The 16096-nt window shown below is 45.3% G+C and overlaps 1 protein-coding gene across 3 annotated transcripts in view; it reads left to right on the plus strand.

Annotated features, from left to right (window-relative positions):
* Positions 1–16096, plus strand: part of MMP17 (matrix metallopeptidase 17) — a 241210-nt gene that overhangs the window by 69453 nt on the left and 155661 nt on the right. The window contains exon 1 of one of the 3 annotated variants that reach the window (XM_063964659.1): positions 8255–8338. The exons of the other annotated variants lie outside the window; for them this stretch is intronic. The gene's annotated coding sequence lies outside the window, so the exon portion shown is untranslated. Of the gene's footprint in view, positions 1–8254; positions 8339–16096 lie in introns of those variants that run through there. 3 annotated transcript variants of the gene reach the window in all.

A 16096-nucleotide genomic window follows, 5' to 3' on the forward strand; every position in this document is an offset into this window, starting at 1 on the left:
CAGTGCCACATATGCCCCCAGTGCCACATATGCCCCAGCGCCAGATATTCCCCCCCAGTGCCACATATGCCCCCAGTGCCACATATGCCCCCAGTGCCAGATATGCCCCCCCCAGTGCCATATATGTCCCCAGTGCCAGATATTCTCCCCCCCCCCTCCCTGCCAAATATGCCCCCAGTGCCAGATATTCCCTCCCCAGTGCCATATATGTCCCCAGTGCCAGATATTCTCCCCCCCCCCTCCCTGCCAAATATGCCCCCAGTGCCAGATATTCCCCCCCAGTGCGTCGCCGCCGCTGCTCCCCCCGCTCCCCTGCTGTTAGGAGGGACACGTAGGGCACAGTGCACGCCTCCCTGTGTCCCTCCTGTGTCTCCGGCGGCCGCGGGTCACTGTAATAAAGGAAGTGCTCACGAACGGCACTTCCTTTATGAGACCAGCGGCCGCCGGAGACCCAGGAGGGACACAGGAGAGGCGCGCACTGTGCCCTCCGTGTCCCTAACAGCAGGGGAGGAAACGAGACCGCAGACTGACATGCGGACGCTCGTCCGCATGTCAGTATGCACTAAAAATGACAGGGGGGGCACGTGCCTTGGTGCCCCCCCCCCCTAAATCCGCCACTGCACACACACACACACACACACACACACACACTGAGTATCCCTTATCCAAAATGCTTGGGACCAGAGGTATTTTGGATATCGGATTTTTCCGTATTTTGGAATAATTGCATACCATAATGAGATCTCATGGCAATGGGACCTAAATCTAAGCACAGAATGCATTTATGTTTTATATGCACCTTATACACGCAGCCTGAAGGTAATTTAACCAATATTTTTTTATAACTTTGTGCATTAAATAAAGTGTGTCTACATTCACACAATTCATTTATGTTTCATATACACCTTATATACACAGTCTGAAGGTCATTTAATACAATATTTTTAATAACTGTGTGTATTAAACAAAGTTTTTGTACATTGAGCCATCAGAAAACAAAAGTTTCACTATCTCACTCTTGCTCAAAAAAGTCTGTATTTCGGAATATTCCGTATTTCAGATATTTGGATATGGGATACTCAACCTGTGTGTGTGTATGTATATATATATATATATATATATATATATTTCTTACTAAAAAAATCTTTTTTAGAAATAAAAGTTAATTTTTAAAGAGTGCGCCACACATTAAGCCTTCTTTGGCTAAACCCACTAGTGGTTTTTGCCTTAACCCCTTAAATTGCTATTGTTTTTGTCTTAATGACGCACCTCCAACCATCTGTTTGAATGCTCTGCATCTGAATGTATGCATCCATTTTCTTCTCTTATTGGTTGGTTTATAAATAGGAGTTGATATCATAATCTTCTGATCCTGTGCACAGTCTGTTAGACTGCTTGTCTTTCCCTTTAGCCACAATTATAATGTGCCACAAAGCAACAAGACCATGGTGCTTCGCAGCATGACGTTTCCTCCCACTTTGTCAGGGTTACTGGGAGTGTGACAGTGGCTGTATATTCCTGTTATAATGGAGGCATTACTATATATTGTTATTAAATTGGGGGCATTACTATATATTTCTATTATGCTGGAGGTATCACTATATATTTCTATTATACTGGAGGCATTACTATATATTTTTAGCTTTGCCTCCAGATTCCCCCCAAAAAAGGGGCTGTCACACACATGGCCATGGCCATTTTCGGCACTCAGTACCGCTAAGAAAATATTTCTACTTGCACCACTGCACACCCCTAAAAACAGTCATTCGAAAACTGATTTATTCTGGCAAGGATGGCAGCATGTGTCTGCAGGGACTGACACATTGGGGGTCATTCCGAGTTGATCGTAGCTACGATCATGTTCCCAGACATGCGGGGGGACAACCAGCCCAGTGCTAGCCCGCCCGCATGTCTGTTCGCCCCCCCCCCCCCTGCACAAGTACAAAAGCATTGCACAGCGGCGATGCTTTTGTACTTGAAGAGCTAGCCGGGAGTTGTTCGTCGCTGCCCCTGGTCGCAGCGGCTGTGTGTGATGTCACACAGCCGCTGTGGCCCACCCCCCACACAGTCCGGCCCCCACACAGTCCAGCCACGCCTGCGTTAGCCGGACCGCGCCCCCAATACGGTGGCCAAACGCCACCGTGCCACCCCCTCCTGCCCAAGGACCACCTCTGCCTGTCAGTCAGGCAGAGGCGATCGCTAGGGAATGACGGCCTTCGGCCATCCGGCATGCACCGGTGCACTGTGGCGCCGGCGCATGCGCAGTTCCGACCCGATCGCTGTGCTATGAACTGCAGCGAGCGATCGGGTCGGAATGACCCCCTTTATTACTTAGACCAGGGGCATTTTAAAGCATGAGAAGGGGCATGTGTAAATGTTTGCCCCCTGAAAATATTGCACATGTGCAGAATATGTGGCGCATGAATAAAAGGTAGCAAAGACTCTGTGCCAGTATCTTAGTTACATTCTGCTCATGCGCAATATTCCTGGGGATTTCTTTGGATATACGACACCAACACCATATTTCCAAATCACCGGAAACCTGGTGCAGACAGACAGTGCATGAAACATTGCAGTGGGTGCTAAGTGGGCAGTGCGGGCCCCTGTTACTGTAACTCAGGGGCATTGTATACTGTACACCATACCCTCATTGTAGATACACCACTGACTTAGACTGCATGGCTTATCCATAACATAAAATTGGATCATCGAAAGTGCAGAAAACTTGAAAACAGAGGAGCGAGCAGACATAAATAAGAAAATGACCCCAATTCTCAAATAGTTAGAAACGTGTTAATATCATTACACTATGTAGGTCTTTATGTTCTCTTTTTTGCATGTTGTAACAGGTTACAAGTGACAATACATTTCATCAGGAAAAGCACCACTGTAGATAATACATCATCGTTCTCTATTCAACTGCAATGCATGTCAGGGGTTTGGGTATAAAGTCCCACCCTTCAGTATCCTGACCGTAAGGATGCCGACAACTACATCCGACAGTCAAAATCCTTACAGATCCCAGACAAATTCAAACTCTACCCATAACCCACCCCTCCTGCAGCCTAACCCTATCCATCCCCTCCCACAGTCTAACCCTAACTGACCCCCCCTCACACACACACACAGCCTAACCCTAACCACCCCCAGCCACACAGCCTAACCCTAATCCCCCCCTAGTGCCTAAACCTAACCCCCGTACTTACCATCAGGGATCTGGCGGGATTCTGACCGTTGGGATCCCAGTGTCGGTATCCTGACAGAATCTCGACCGCATCCCTTTGTCAGTGTCCAATAAACATAGTAACTAAGGTTGAAAAAATACAATTTGTCCATCGAGTTCAACCTATTGGTGGTCTCCTATGCAGTTTTCTTTTAGTACTAATTTTGCCTCATGCTGATGTCAGCCGTTTTGTTTTAAAGACAGCCGTTTTGTTTTAATAACTATAATTCGTGACTGAGCACCATAACCCTGAATATCCATATCCATTAGGAATTTATCTAACCCATTCTTAAAGGTGTTAACTGAGTCTGCCATTACTACTTCCTCAGGCAAGGAATTCCAAACATGTATCGTCCTTACTGTGAAAAAACCCTTTTGCCGCATTGTGCGGAATCTTCTCTCCTCTAGCCTAAGCGAGTTACCACTTACATGTTCATATTTCTACCATTATACTTAGAGTACATTCATACAGGAACTGGGGTGGAGGACATTGTTCCTAAATTTATCCAGGTTTACATCTAGGTTAAAAAAAAGTTTCTAGGACTTTGATTCTTTCATACATGTGAATCAGTATTTTTGACAGGTACAGAACATGTAGTAAAACTATAGTACATCAATAGAATAGGACGTATTCCCTGTCTTATACTGGCATCCACTGCAGACATGAAAGCCAAGCATCAAAGGTTTTATCTAGCTATCCCTCTGTTTACCTCTAGTGTCTACAGGGCTATGATATGTGCTGTCATCTATTAATATGTATAGCAGCCACACTTTGCACAGCTAAATTATGATGAAGATGTTAATGTGAACAATACAGCCTCATGTCTGAAGGCAGATAGATGTAGCAAATATTCAGCAGGTCTAATATCCCTGTAGGTCCATTGAAAAAGATCATATTGTTCTCTGAACAACCTGTTGGGACGAATTTACCTTCAGCTAGAGGTTCAGAACACTGTCTGCATTGCTATAAATGGGATGGGTACAAGGTAGTTCTCATATTTACTGTGTTTATGAAGAGGGCTGTAAAATTCATTAGCCAGGCAGCTCAATGCTTGATGATGTGACAGGGAGTTACAAAGCATGCAGTACATCCTCAGACCAATCAATATGCTGTATCGGTCATGCTGCGTCTGCTTAAAGCACCCAAGTGCTAGGACGAAAATACTCATTTCATAAATAATAATGGTGGATTCCCAAGAGAGGCCCCACGCTGCTTATTGCCATTCCAAGATCATGATGTGAGAATAAAAAAACAGAAGTTCCCATTGATCTCAAAGTCTTTTTTTTCTATCCGTCTTACCATAGCTTATTGGTCATGGTGGCACAGATGAGGTTAAGAGATACCATTGTTGGTGTGTTACTTGGTGTCCTTCTATTCAGCGTTGCCTGTGTAGATAAACTTGGATTCTGCTATACGTACCTTTTGATTCTTGAGCAGCTTATGTTATAAAAATTACAGATAAAGTATTACACCTTAGATAGGCAATGATAGCAATAAAATGAAGATCTATTTCTGCCTTTCTAATGCTCAGATTGCCTCACATTTTGGTAGAGAACCCATTGAATAAATTGTACTAGTAAATGGTACGGTTTGTTAAAGAGACAGTGAAGACACTTGTGGGTATTAATATGTCAAACCCCAGACACAATTTACTGGCGTGGCTGTATGACATATATTTGTTTGCTATGTGAATGTCAGATTTGTAGATTAGAACTTTGATTTGAAAACAAAAAAATAAATAAAATGTGAAAATAAGAAAATTGTAAAATATATTTGAAAGGCAAATATATAGTACAACCTCCGCTGTGCATACCCCTACCCAAGCTAAGCAGCATAACTACAATAAGTGGCCCTGCCAACAGGATGTATTAACACATAAAGAGAAATACTGCATAGTAACATGCTTAATTTATTTTTGTATTTTTTTTTTTATTGGTACGCCCATTTGCACTGGACAGCCCCTTTTATAAAGTACCCCACTAGACCCAGAGCCCAACACTGCCGAGCACCACTCAGAACATGAGCTATTGTAAAATTGGTATATTCAAAGTACTAAATGTATTGTGGGAGTTTCCTAGGAGAACGTCACTTGTCAGATACCGGAAAAATATGCATTATACATTATTTCATTTGTAAAAAACAATATGGCATCCTGCTGTCGGATGTACAGTGCTTCGCCTAAATGCCTCCAGCCGGCTGTCTGTGCTGTTTTCTATATGTAAGGTAAAGGGGTAAGGAGGTTGGAGCTTCTCTGTTGTGCATCACTCTATAAAATTATAGCCTCTGACTGTAATACTGTGGGCAGGGCCAGATTAAGAATGGGGCGGATGGAGCTACAGCTCCAGGCCCCAGATAAAAATAGGCCCATCATCATGAGAGCATGATAATGATTAACTGCTCAGCTGGTCACATGGTTGCCATAAATTATAAGAAATAAAATGATAATTTTAATTCCTCACAAAGTGATGCTGTTTTTCTACTTTAGGGAGACAATGGCCCTCATTCCGAGTTGTTCGCTCGCTAGCTGCTTTTAGCAGCATTGCACACACTAGGCCGCCGCCCTCTGGGAGTGTATCTAAGCTTAGCAGAATTGCGAATGAAAGATTACCAGAATTGCGAATAGAAATTTCTTAGCAGTTTCTGAGTAGCTCGAGACTTACTCCTACACTGCGATCAGCTCAGCCCGTTTCGTTCCTGGTTTGACATCACAAACATGCCCTGCGTTCGGCCAGCCACTCCCCCGTTTCTCCAGACACCCCCACGTTTTATCCTGGCACGCTTGCGTTTTTCCGCACACTCCCAGAAAACGTTCAGTTTCCGCCCAGAAACACCCACTTCCTGTCAATCACACTCCGATCACTTCAACGATGAAAATTCGTCGTTCGGACGTGAGTAAATCTACTAAGTTTTGTGCTAAAATACTAAGCGCATGCGCACTGCGTACCATGTGCATTTTTGCCTTAATCGCTCCGTTGCGAAAATCGGCAACGAGCAACCAACTCGGAATGACCCCCTTTGGGTCTTATAATGTATAGTGTAGGGAGTGTACACGCCCATATGTCACTGGCCACACCCACACTACTTTAGCCACATCTACTCAACTTCTCACAATAGCCCTTGATCATTTTCAGCCCCAGACCCATGAGGACCTTAATCCAGCCCTGACTGTGGGCATGCATACAATGGTACATCCACAGTCCAGTTGTTGGGGCAGCCGTCTGGCAGTTTAGTATGTACCCTGTACATTATATTAAACATCTGCCTTTTTCTCTCATTTATGTCTTAAATGAACCATGAAAGTGAGGAATCTTTTACATGTGTCACATTTCTAAACTTTACTATTTATATTACATGATAAGGTAACTACCAATTACTGTGTATATTTCTGTGATTGGGATATGTATGGAGGCTTTTAAAATGTGGAGCTTTACATTAATAGATTAGGTGTATTGCAAATAAACAGCTAAATTATTTAAAAATAGGAGATTTGATCAAAATGGACCTCTGATAGATTTTCCTATTAGTTATTTAAACCCTAAAGAAGAGTAAAGGTAATTTACAAGCATCAATAACACACACACACAGCATCTGTCCCAGTTGTGACCGAGTCCCTTTACAAGCAACAATAACACACACAGCATCTTTCCCAGTTGTGACCGAGTCCCTTTACAAGCAACAATAACACACACAGCATCTTTCCCAGTTGTGACCGAGTCCCTTTACAAGCAACAATAACACACTGCATCTTTCCCAGTTGTGACAGAGTCCCTTTACAAGCAACAATAACACACACAGCATCTTTCCCAGTTGTGACCGAGTCCCTTTACAAGCAACAATAACACACACAGCATCTTTCCCAGTTGTGACCGAGTCCCTTTACAAGCATCAGTAACACACACAGCATCTTTCCCAGTTGTGACCGAGTCCCTTTACAAGCATCAATAACACACACAGCATCTTTCCCAGTTGTGACCGAGTCCCTTTACAAGCAACAATAACACGCACACAGCATCTTTCCCAGTTGTGACCGAGTCCCTTTTACTTTATAGCAGTGTATGGACACACACTTACATGATGGCTATAGCTACCATTCACATTGGAAAGAAGACATGTACTACCCCATAAAGGATATACAGTACATGTAGCTACTGGATGAGTAGGTCTCTAGATGTGAGTAAAGTTGCAGTGAAAATGGCGCTATTGCAGAGGTGTGAAGCTCCGGAGTTACAGGCTGCTTTTGCTGTACTATTATTTGTACATTTTGAATGGCACATTTTACAGAAATCATAATGCACATAGCTGGGATGACCATATCTCCTAACTGTCCTGATTTTGGCGGGACAGTCCCGTTTTTTACGGTCTGTCCCGCTGTCCCACCCTTGGGTCGCAGTGTCCCACGGTGGGGGGAGGGGGGAATTTGGGAGATCCCCCCTGTAACTTGCTGCTCTGAGCAGAGCAGCGGTGAATAGATGTTCTGCGAGAATGCACGGCAGAGAGGGACAGGGGGCATGACCAGCAGCTCTCTGAGCCCTGTTCATGCCCCAATAATGATGAAGACGGGGGTGTGGCTTGCAATTACAGCACTTGTCATGAGGCCACACCCCTTTCTGATAGCTCATGCCCCCTAACTTTGGGAGCGCGCCTTCTGCGCACGATAGTGTCCCTCCCTGGTCCGCAGCAAAGTTGTGAGGTATGGATGACAGCAGTGTAATGCATTCTACCCTGTGGCATGGTTGAGGAACACAGTTACGTAGCAGTAGGTGGAACAAAAATAAAGGCACAATACTGAGCAAACAAAACTGACAGTGGGAGTACTGCGGGGGGCAAAATTCCAACTAATAAACATAAAATACCTTTCCTAAATGTGGAATTGAGCAAATAAATGCTTAGTGATTAGAATAAAGCAGGGGTTCTCAGCTCCAACCCTCAAGTGCCCCAACAGGCCATATTTTCAGGATTTCTTTAAACATGCACAGATGAGTTGATCTATTTTGCCGGGTCATTAATTATCCCACCTGTTTCTACAGATAGAAATCCTGAAAACATGACCTGTTGGGGGTCCTTGAGCACTGGAGTTGAGAACCACTAGAATAAAGGATTAACGCCTAACAGAGGTAACTCAAGTCTAAAAAACACAGCTGCAAAACAGTGCATGTACAGTACCACTCCCTATGAGTAGCATGGACGGTGCATGTACAGTACCAGTTCCTATGAGTAGCATGAACAGTACACGTACAGTACCACTCCCTATGAGTAGCATGAACAGTGCATGTACGGTACCACTCCCTATGAGTAGCATGAACAGTACATGTACAGTACCACTCCCTATGAGTAGCATGAACAGTGCATGTACAGTACCACTCCCTATGAGTAGCATGAACAGTGCATGTACAGTACCACTCCCTATGAGTAGCATGAACAGTGCATGTACAGTACCACTCCCTATGAGTAGCATGTACAGTACCACTCCCTATGAGTAGCATGGACAGTGCATGTACAGTACCACTCCCTATGAGTAGCATGAACAGTGCTTGTACAGTACCAGTCCATATGAGTAGCATGAACAGTGCATGTACAGTGCCACTCCCTATGAGTAGCATGAACAGTGCATGTACAGTACCACTCCCTATGAGTAGCATGGACAGTGCATGTACAGTACCACTCCCTATGAGTAGCATGTACAGTACCACTCCCTATGAGTAGCATGGACAGTGCATGTACAGTACCACTCCCTATGAGTAGCATGAACAGTGCTTGTACAGTACCAGTCCATATGAGTAGCATGAACAGTGCATGTACAGTGCCACTCCCTATGAGTAGCATGAACAGTGCATGTACAGTAGCACTCCCTATGAGTAGCATGGACAGTGCATGTACAGTACCACTCCCTATGAGTGCATGAACAGTGCTTGTACAGTACCACTCCCTATGAGTAGCATGAACAGTACATGTACAGTACCACTCCCTATGAGTAGCATGAGCTGTCCCCTAAATAAAAATATTTCTTTTACTCATATAAAACTATGTTGTGGGGGACTTCCAGTAATGAAGGGGTTAAAGCCTCAGAGAATGTTGAAATTCCAAACACCAGATGTGCTACATTTGCTAATGATTTTATTCACTGATTCATTTTTCCTCATAAAGGTAATAAGAGAAGAGGAGATTGCTGCTAATATTGAAACTAATGCCTGCAATTTACTCACTGTTCAACAAACATTTACTTTTAAATGGCTGAAACCCACTAAAAATGAATGTTACATCTGGCTTAGACGTGACAGGCATCCACTTTTGTTATGTGAATGGTGCCAAATATACAAGCATTTTCCAGTACAATACCCACTTACCTGCATGCCATAATGGTAAGGAAGAATTGGATAAGAGATCAGGAATCACTTGGGGAAAGAGTGACTCTATCTGGTGAGCTGCCAGGACAGTTCAACTCCATTTCCTGGCTAATGAATCATCTGCAAATGGATCAATAGTCACAGTATGCACATACTGTATGTGATCTTCAGCCTGTCTCTCTTTTAACAGTCATGGAGCTTAGTGATCAGCAATAAGCACTAATGGGCTTGTTTTATGTATGTCTTTTTTTCATTTGTGTGTACAGCGCATTTCAGTAGGATAGTGGTTCTCAAACTGTGTGTCTAGGCACCCTATGGTACCTCGAGGTAACTGCAGGGGTGCCCCTGGGTTGGTGGTCTAGGACCAATTAAAATTATTTATGGTATTCTTTGTAATATACATAAGCCAGTGCTTGTGGCTGCCCAATATGTGGACAGACAGTAGTGAATCCTGTCCCTCACCACATAACTGAACCTAAGGATGACATATAAACACAAGTGACTTAATTTGATTTCTGCTGCGGGGTACACTGGGCTCCACAAGGATTAACATCGGGGTGTAGAGTAGGATCTTGATCCGAGGCACCAACAGGCTCAAAGCTTTGACTGTTCCCAAGATGCACAGCGCCGCTCAATTTGTAAGTTGGTGCCATGCAGTCAGCAGGCATACAACAGGGGGGCTGCTCCTGCAGCCCCAAGAAAAGCTATTTTTCAGAAGAAAAAAGAATAATTGAAGACTTCAAGGGCTGCAGCAGTGTTAGATGTCAGTCAGACATCCCCTGCTGCAGCTCCATCACTCCCCCAGCGGCATTGTATACTCCCGCGCCCTGGTTGCCGGGTAACTACAGTGGAGGCTCCGGTGTTCTTCTCGGTTAGTCACACACTTGCCGCTATTGCGTGGCCACGTTCAAAGGGGAGGTAAGGGGTCTCTTTGGCCCGCTGTAATCGCGATCCAGTGCGGCTGTGGGAGGCGGGCCATGCGTGCTAGCGTGGACACTGTAAGGGGCAGCCGCTCCACTAGCCTCCGGGACACAGGGCACAGGTGGGGTTTTTGTCTCTGTTAAAACCCGTTTCATTGCAGCCCGCAGCGCCCAGTGGAGAAGCCAGCAGGGGGATAAGGCCTGACCTGTAGCCCCTGCCACAGCCCCAGGGTACCATTTGGGTAAATGTTCCCACCCTGGAGCTGCGTTTCTCTCCCTCACTCCCTGTCAGCCGCCATTACATGGAGCTGCGCTGTTCCTGAGACTGCTTGGGCAAATCCTCCTCTGTAAAGCCGCCTGCTCGTCAGCGCTGTGCATTTTACAGGACACTTAAGTATTCTACCTGTCAGTGGACAGTGTTAGTTAAGAAATAGTGCATACAGTCAGGGTTGTGTGGTACAAACACCCTGTGATATACATCCAGTATTTACTGTGTTTTGTTATATCTACTGTTTACATATATAGCAGAATCTGTGATTTTCTGGCCATTTGTCAGAGAATATGAATGATAACTCACAAACTTTTCTTTCACTCATGGTTAGTGGTTGGGTGAAACCATTTATTGTCAAACAACTGTGTTTACTCTTTTTAAATCATAATGACAACAGAAACTACCCAAATGACCCTGATCAAAAGTTTACATACCCCAGTTCTTAACACCGTGTATTGCCCCCTTTAACATCAATGACAGCTTCAAGTCTTTTATGGTAGTTGTGGATGATGCTCTTTATTTTCTCAGATGGTAAAGCTGCCCATTCTTCTTGGCAAAAAGCCTCCAGTTCCTGTAAATTCTTGGGCTGTCTTGCATGAACTGCACGTTTGAGATCTCCCCAGAGTGGCTCAATGATATTGAGGTCAGGAGACTGAGATGGCCACTCCAGAACCTCCACTTTATTCTGCTGTAGCCAATAACAGGTTGACTTGGCCTTGTGTTTTGGATCATTGTCATGTTGGAACGTCCAAGTACGTCCCATGCGCAGCTTCCGGGCTGATGAGTGCAAATTTTCCTCTAGCATTTTCTGATAACATGCTGCATTCATCTTGCCATCAATTTTGACCAAGTTTCCAGTGCCTTTGTAGCTCACACATGCCCAAAACATCAGCGATCCACCTCAGTGTTTCACAGTAGGAATGGTGTACCTTTCATCATAGGCCTTGTTGACTCCTCTCCAAATGTAACGTTTATGGTTTATGGTTTATGGTTGTTGTGTGTTAAATTTTGGTCTCATCACTCCAAATGACTTTGTTCCAGAAGTTTTGAGGCTTGTCTCTGTGCTGTTTGGAGTATTGTAAGTGGGATGCTTTATGGCATTTGCATAGTAATGGCTTTCTTCTGGCGACTCGACCATGCAGCCCATTTTTCTTCACATGCCTTCTTATTGTGCATCTTGAAACAACCACACCACTTTTTTTCAGAGAGTCCTGTATTTCGGCTGAAGTTATTTGTGGATTTTTCTTTGCATCCCAAACAATTTTCCTGGCAGTTGTGGCTGAAATTTTTTTGGTCTACCTGACCGTGATTTGGTTTCCACAGAATCCCTCATTTTCCACTTCTAAATTAGAGTTTGAACACTGCTGATTGGCATTCTCAATTGCTTGGATATCTTTTTATATCCCTTTCCTGTTTTATACAGTTCAGTTACCTTTTCCCGCAGATCCTTTGACAATTCTTTTGCTTTCCCCATGACTCAGAATCCAGACACGTCAGTGCAGCACTGGATGAAAGATGCAAGGGTCTTTCAGGAGTCCAGAAACTCACTGACCTTTTATACACACACACTGATTACAAGCAAACAGATCACAGGTGAGGATGGTTACCTTTAACCTTTATTAGCCATTCAAACCCGTTTGTGTCAACTTGTGTGCATGTTATCAGGCCAAAATCTCCAGGGTATGTAAACTTTTGATCAGGGTCATTTGGGTAGTTTCTGTTGTCAATATGATTTAAAAAGAGTAAACACAGTTGTTTGACAATAAATGGCTTCACCCAACCACTAACCATGAGTGAAAGAAAAGTTTGTGAGTTATCATTCATATCCTCTGACACATGGCCAGAAAATCACAAATTCTGCTAGGGTATGTAAACTTATGAGCACAACTTGTATGTATAGCTATACTGAGTATTACTTTGTATTGCTAGTCCATTGCAGTTTTATTGTTTGGTATAACTTCTGCATTGTACATTTGTGACTATATGTGTGTGTGCATGTAGCTGCTGCGTGGCTTCCATCTCGTGTATTTCACGCAGCTTGCTACTCCTATATTCTGTAACCTGAGGGGGCTAAGTGCGTCAGGTTTATTAACTAATATAGGTGTTTCACAAGATATACTTAATGTGTATTTTTCGCTGTGATTTATAGTCACCATACTGTATATCTCTTGGATTTCTGGTTTGTGTTGACACACTACACTGGGAGTTCTTGCTAGATATATTGCTGCTAATATTGTACTAGGTTGCCTGTTATTCAGCTTATCGTTATGTCAGCTACACAGGGCAACGGAACTGGGGCTTCTACCACATTGCGTGGATGTGATCCTGCAGACATTTTTGAGGAAAACATGGCAGCAGAGAGTTCAGGCTCTGGGGGTTCCTTACCTCCCAGTGGGTCTGTAGCACCGGGGGCTAATAATGACCCACCTTGGGCTTCCTTCTCCACTTTATTAAATACGCTGGTAACAAAACTTACGCCCCCCTGTGGGACCTCCTATGCCAGTGCAGCAGTTTATGGTCCCTGCAGTCAATCCGCCATGGGCAGATCAAATTTCATCTGTTACAGCACTTGAACCGATCGCTGACTAAAAATAAGTCTCACTCTCGCCCACCTAAGACTAAGACGTCTTCTAAACGGGCCGCTACTTCCTCACAATCCACCGCTGTTCCGGACACATCCTCTGAGGAGGATGGTGCATATACTGACCCCACAGGCACTGACTCTGATGCTTCTGATGGGGAAGGAAAGTCACTAGTGGATATCCCTGATTTGATTGAGGCTATCAGGCTCATTCTTCAAGTCTCTGATGAACCTGAGCCTGCGGCTGTCTCTTAAAATCCGGACAGATTTAAAAGTAAGAAGGTGGTTAAACAAGTTTTACCTCATTCTCAACACCTGGCTGACATACGTCAGGAATCCTGGGAAAATCCGGGAACAAAATTCACACCGCATAAGACTATTGGCTCGCTATCCTCTCTCTGCGGAGCTATGTAAAAATTGGGAAACTCCTCTGCCTGTAGATTCTCATGGTGCATGCATGGTAGTTTCCTCAGCTCTGCCAGTGACTACCGTCACCTCTCTGAAGGAACCGACGGATAGATGTGTAGGGGGTTGTTTGAAAGCGATTTACACCCTAACAGGGGCTGTGCATAGACCATCCATTGCAGCGACATGGTCTGCTGAAGCTGTTGAAGCATGGGCTCAGGAGCTGGAGGCGGAGCTACCTTCCAAAACTTCTGATCATGCCAGACAATGTCTCTCATATATTGCCATGGCTTCTCTTTACCTTAAGGAGGCGGCTTCCGATGCTGGGGTGCTGGCGGCCAAGGCTGCCACTACGTCCATCTTGGCTCAACGTATCCTTTGGTTGAGATCTTGGTCTGTGGATATGGATTCTAAGAAAACCCTGGAGGTGCTTCCTTTTAAGGGAGACATTCTTTTTGGAGAAGACCTCAATAAGATTGTGGCTGACCGTCAGCCTGCTTCCAAAACTGACAAGCCTGCTGCATGATGGGTCGGGCCTTCCAATGGGGGATCCCAGGGTGGGGGGTTGGCTTCTAGGTTTTGCCCAGGAATGGTTTCAAGACCACTTCAGATGCCTGGGTAAGGGAAGTCGTCACTCGAGGTTGCGCCGTATCCTTCAAGAAACGTCCCCCTCATCGATTTTGCCTGACAGACGTCCCTTTGGACCCGGTGAAGGCAAATACTCTTCATTCAGTAGTACAATCCCTCCTACCCACAGGAGTGGTAATACAGGTGCCTCTGGCTCAGAGAGGCAAGGGGTACTATTCACCGCTGTTTCTAGTCCCGAAACCGAATGGGTCCTCACAGCCCATTCTCAATCTCAAGTCCTTGAACAAGTATGTGAGGGTCTCCAAGTTTCGTATGGAAACTCTACGCTCTATTGTTCTGGCCTTGGAGCCTGGGGACTATATGGTCTCCCTGGACATACAGGATGCCTACCTGCATATTCATATTGCAAGATCACATCAGCAGTACCTGAGGTTTGTGGTGGGTAACTTCATTACCAATTTCAGGCGTTACCTACCTGCATATTCCTAATGCAAGGTCACATCAGCAGTACCTGAGGTTTGTGGTGGGTAACTTCATTACCAATTTCAGGCGTTACCTTTTGGTTTGACAACGGCTCCGCGAATTTTCACCAAAGTAATGGCGGTAATGACGGCTGTACTCCGCCGTCAAGGGGTCAGGATCATGCCGTACCTGAACGATTTGTTGATCCTGGCAAATTCCCCAGAAATTCTCCTGCGTCATCTAGATCTGACTGTCCAGTTCATGAAAGCCCACGGGTGGCTAGTTAACTGGAAGAAATCTTCCCTGGTTCCTGCTCGGAGAATTGTGCACCTGGGAGCATTATTGGACACTCACAACCAGCGGTTGTTCTTGTCTCAGGAGAAAGTCCTGAAGCTTCAGGACAGGATTCGATGCCTCCTATCTCATCCGCAAGTGTCGATACATTCAGCAATGCAAGTGCTAGTCTCATGGTGTCAGCTTTCGACATGGTGGAGTATGCTCAATTCCATTCTCGCCCTCTGCAGAAGTTAATTCTTGCCAAGTGGGATGGCCTGCCTCACCGGATCAGATCTCAAATGATCTCCTTGTCTCCAGAGGTCCGCCTATCACTGAGCTGGTGGCTTCAGGACCATCTATTGAGCAGGGGTCGTCCCTTCTGGATATCCAAATGGGTCCTGCTGATGACGGATACCAGTCTGAGAGGTTGGGGCGCGGTGTTGGAACAACACTCCCTTCAGGGTCGGTAGACTGAGGAGGAGTCTCAACTCCCAATAAACATTCTGGAACTGTGGGCGGTGTTCAATGCACTGAACCTGGCCCAGCATTTGATACAGAACAGACCTGTTTAAGTACAATCGGACAATGCCACCACGGGGGCGTACATCAATCATCAAGTCGGCACTCGAAGCCACATGGCAATGAGGGAAGTGTCACGGATTCTTCAGTGGGAAGAACGCCATCTGCCGGCCATATCCACAGTGTTCATTTCGGGGGTCCTAAACTGGGAGGCGGACTTTCTCAGTCGTCAGGACGTACACTCCAGAGAGTAGAGCCTCCATCCGGAGGTTTTTCAACTTCTCGTGGACAGGTGGGGCCTTCCAGATGTGGACCTGATGGCGTCTCGACACAATCACAAGGTTCCAGTCTTCGGAGCAAGGACAAGGGATCCTCAAGCAGCGTTCGTGTATGCTCTGGCAATTCCATGGAACTTTCGGCTGCCGTACGTGTTCCCTTCGGTGTCACTCCTGCCCAGAGCAATAAGGAACTTCAAGCAAGAAGGAGGAATCCTACTTCTGATCGCT

Source organism: Pseudophryne corroboree, chromosome 1, assembly GCF_028390025.1.
Source record: "Pseudophryne corroboree isolate aPseCor3 chromosome 1, aPseCor3.hap2, whole genome shotgun sequence".
NCBI classification, from domain to species: domain Eukaryota; kingdom Metazoa; phylum Chordata; class Amphibia; order Anura; family Myobatrachidae; genus Pseudophryne; species Pseudophryne corroboree.